We start from the raw sequence: 4,712 nt of genomic DNA on the forward strand, positions 1-4,712 counted from the left end.
TTATTGACGTGTGTTTACAGTCACGCTTGTACCATACCAACTACGTTTCATTCATACAAGTCACAAGAACACTTATTTCGAACTTAATTGATTCACGTCTTTCGATCGAAGAGGTCTTCATCAGTCATCATTATTCGTTAGTGAAAATTTAAAGACAACGGCTTCCTTCTCCATTGTGAGGTTATTTCACTCTCTTAAAATACTTTCCTTTAAATCAGAGGCGGATCTAGGATTTGAAGGTGGTGGGTGCCACAATTTTCTTCAATGTACTTCTTGTTAGGAACGTGTATTTGGGTCGGGTTCATCTCTTTTTAGTTTATTCGGGTCAACTTAATAGGCTTTTTTTTTTATTTGCAAATATGAAAATTACATCTCAAAAATCAAGAAACGAACATAATTAGCATCTTAAATAAGGAATCACACTCATTAACGCTCATTAACAACAAAAGTAAAATCAACATTTTCACCAAGGGACTTGCATCTCTTATGTATATTAAAAAATGAATTTGCACAAGTAAAATAACATCTTCAAATTACACCAATCAAAATAAGAAAAATAATAGAAAAACTCTTTAATAGGTAAATACACCCCATAAGTAAATGTAGAATTAGATAAACTACAAGTTCTCAAAAATAAATCATAAATTTCATGTTTTTTCTAAGCAGTGCTTACGAAATTTTCATCGCAATTTAAGTAGTAAAGTGATTTAAATTGATTTTAACAAGAATAGCATAAATTTTTATTATACACTCCCTCCGTTCATTTTTATTTGTCCATTATAGTAAAAATATATGTCCACTTTTACTTGTAGGTTATATAGTTTGAAAAACCAAGACATAATTTATCATTTTATACCTATTTTACCCTTATTATTAAGTACTCCAATTCATTTCTCATTTTATTTATTGCTTATTAAGAGTGTCCCAAGTCAAATATAGACAGGTAAACATGAACGGAGTGAGTAATAAACAAAGAAATTATAAAAAAAAAAAAATGAAGTTTGATCTCAATCCAAAATTCCCATTGAGACCCAAGTTTTTCGATTTAAATACTCACAAATTTGAGATTAAGAGAAATGCTTAATTTAAGGGATTTTGAAGTTTCTATTTGTGTGTTCTCGCTAGAGATCGCAGATAAAATAATAGAAAAGAGGAAGCAATATAAATAATAAAAAGATAAATAGAAAATTGGGAGGGCCGAAAAGGGAATTACTGGTACAAAGGAAGTACAAAACGCAAAGAAAAATGGGAGTCGAAAAATGTTCAAGATACATTCAAACTTGTGTCTACCAGTCGTGGCACATTTATCTAATTTACAACTGGAGGTTGCAGGATCAAATATTTAACCTAAATTAAGCAAATTACAACATAAATATATAAAAAAATTATTAATCGAGGGGGTGCCATGCCACCCCAACCGAAAGGGTGGATCCGCCCCTGCTTTAAATATGCTAACACATCTTGACTGTCATTTATAATTTTAATCATTCAATTTACCTTCATTCACCTCTTCTAGTATGTCGCTTCTTGTGTCGCGATAATAATTTAACAACACTTGATGTTATCGTTGCTTCGTTCTCTTTTTAAGTAAGTCGATATTTTTCTATTACTAACTCCAATCCAATCTTGTGTCCATTTCTGACAACATCTACCTGATTTCATCTTTGACTTTATTCTTTAATCTCATTCATGGTGTAATCGACACCTCATAAACTACTTTTTCAATAGTTGTGTCATCATTTGAACCTTCAGATTCTGCCTATAGCTAAATTATTTGGCACATGGAAGATTTTATAAGGAATGGAACTCTACTTCTTACTTCAAGCTCAATCACATAATCTAGATTTGAAAGAATGTTGTGGCCCATGCCTTATCAATGCATTTTCCTGCTAGTCTAAATCTTTGTTGATTTAGTTAGGGCGTTTTGGACCAAGGTCATTCCAACACATTAATTATAAATGCATCCTAAACACATTTTTTAGACAATGACCTACGAAGATCATAAGGAGGTTTAAAGCTCTGTGGAGAGGAGATTGATACCATTGATTTCTTTCTTTCTTTCTTCTAGCTCTTGTAGTTGAATGTTTTTTATGACTTGTGTTTTTGTCAAGCATGAGTGGTTAGTTTCTTTTGTTCTAGGGTTGCGGATTAATATTTATAAATGTTATAGTTGAACCTTCGGTTAATGTTTGATTATCAGTATTGTTTTATTTATCCAATCTTGCTCTAAATTATTTAATTGCTTGATTACCAATTTGATATAATCTACGAAGTTCAGAGAGGGAATTCTAAATTACATATAGGATTGAATAAAACTTGTTCTTGAATGCGGGCCTCGAGAGATAGATTCGTCGTTAGGCATAGGGATATACCTAATCGCCTTGCTTAGTCAATATACAGGAAATATAAATGTGTTCTTATTATTGCTAGTTTCATAAAAATATAAGTGTTAGAATAATTTGAATAGGCGAGTGAGAACTCGAAAGATTCTTAAGAGAAAAATTAACCTTGTAACTAGTAAATCAGATAATCAAATCAGTTAACTAAAGTTGATACTCAAAAATATTGATGTTCAACCTGTAAACCTAGATCTCTCCTCCTATTGATTTATTCAAAAGCCTGCTAGTCAAATTATATTTTATTTTTTTTAAATTAACAACAAATCAGATCTTGTGAAACCTCTTAAATGAATATTTCATAATTTTTTAATCTAATTGAAGAGTTAATCAAGTAAGTCCTCATGGGAACGATATTCTACTCATTATTTTATCACTTGTTGACCACATATACTTGCATGTGTTGTGGATCTGGTCACATAATTATCTGATAGTTAACAATCTATTTGTGATTTTGTTGTCCTCTCAATATCTTTCTACTTGTATAATTGCCTGATTTTCATGTTTCCTAATTGTTATCTATTTTCAATGAAGAAATCATGGTTCCAACTGTTGTATCAAAAAGCTCAATTTTAAATTGATGTCAAGTTATATGTTTTCGATTCCGGTGTTAACTTAAAGTCGAAGTAAGTAACTCACTATTACTTGGTTTAAATAAAATTACTATATAATACCGGTAGAACTACTGGCTACAATATTTTATTATATTACCGATGGATTTACTTGACTGCAATTTTATGTCGCAGGAACAATGCATGATCAAATACGACTGCTTATCATTACATGGGCAATATTGTCAAACTTGATTAAGAATGAGAAAGCCACCCTATATGGGTCTTGCTAATATACCACGTGAAGATAGTAGGTTAGCATTGTCCACTATTTTTATTTCACTAAAATGCCCTGACCTTTTTTTTTTTTTTTGCCATCTCATCAAAAATATGGGTCTTTTTGTTATTTCAACAGAAATTTCCCCAAATTCATTTTCCCGCCCATGCATCACCCAAAATGCCATTTTCCCCTCTAATTTGCTTCTCCCCCTCGTCATCAATGGTTAAAACATAAATAAATCTAAGACAAACCACCAGAAACCAAAGGTCTTTCCCTATAACTAAGTGTTCCTTTTTTCTTATATCACATCTATGTTTTGAAATTTTGGATAAATCATTTCTTTCCTTCTGCTATGTGGTGTCAATTGATATACATTGGAAACAAATTAAAGCGCTTAACTCCATTATGTCTGGGTTTTCTTTTTCGTTCATTATGTCTGTGTTTGACAGACATCAAAGCTCTTTTCCAGTTCTTTTTTGCTTCTGTATTGCGAAAAGTAAATTGGATAATGTCTACATAATATAATCTGTAAAACATTTTTCAACAACAAAAAAAAATCTGTAAAACGTAAATATAATTTTTCTACTTTCTATCCCACCACAAGGAATCTCCAGTAAGAGGTTAAAGATGTTAATTTCCCTCCATTAATGCAGTGCAAATGTTAAAGAAGATTTAAAAAAGGAAAAAAGAATCCCTTGAAATATCAAAGAAGAGTCATTGCTCACACCAAGGTTGTATGGAGAATGGCGGTGTAGGGTGAATGGGTGATGTAGACGGGCAATGAATTTGGGGGAATTTGTATTGAAATGACAAAAAGGCCCCTATTTTTAATGAGATGGCACAAATAGTAAGGATATTTTAGTGAAATAAAAATAGGGGATAATGCTAACCTACTACATTCATGTAGTATGTTAGCAAGACCCTATATATATAAAACCTGGCTCGAGCTCCATCTTTTTAGCCAAATAAAATTAGTTTTATCTAAATTAATTAAGTACCAACTGTGTATTTCTTCTTTAGATTTAATTTGTATTTTCTTTTCAGGCCAAATCTAATAAAAAATAGAGTTTCATTATTTTTAGTCAAATAAAAAAAGATTTAACCAAAACAATGGAGTTGCGCGTACTTCTTTTTTACTTCCTATTTAGATACAATGAGTATTAGTTTCAACTCAATTTTTTTCTTTTTCAGCCCAAATCTACAACAACAGACCTAAGGAAATCCCACACAATGGGATCTGGGAAGGGTAAAATGTACGCAGACCTTACCCCTATCTTGGGAGGTAGAGAGGTTGTTTCCAGTAGACCCTCGGCACAAGAACAAATAGTTCAAAACAGTGTAAAAGCCATGGAAAAATACTATAAAAACATGATAAAGATGTTTGAAAAAAAGAAGTCGTAACTACCACAAAATAATATTATAATCGAAGTACAAGAAACAACAGATAGTAATACAAATCGAAGGACATGAAACTACAAGAATAAT

The sequence above is a fragment of the Lycium barbarum genome, chromosome 1 (assembly GCF_019175385.1).
Source record: "Lycium barbarum isolate Lr01 chromosome 1, ASM1917538v2, whole genome shotgun sequence".
NCBI lineage: Eukaryota > Viridiplantae > Streptophyta > Magnoliopsida > Solanales > Solanaceae > Lycium > Lycium barbarum.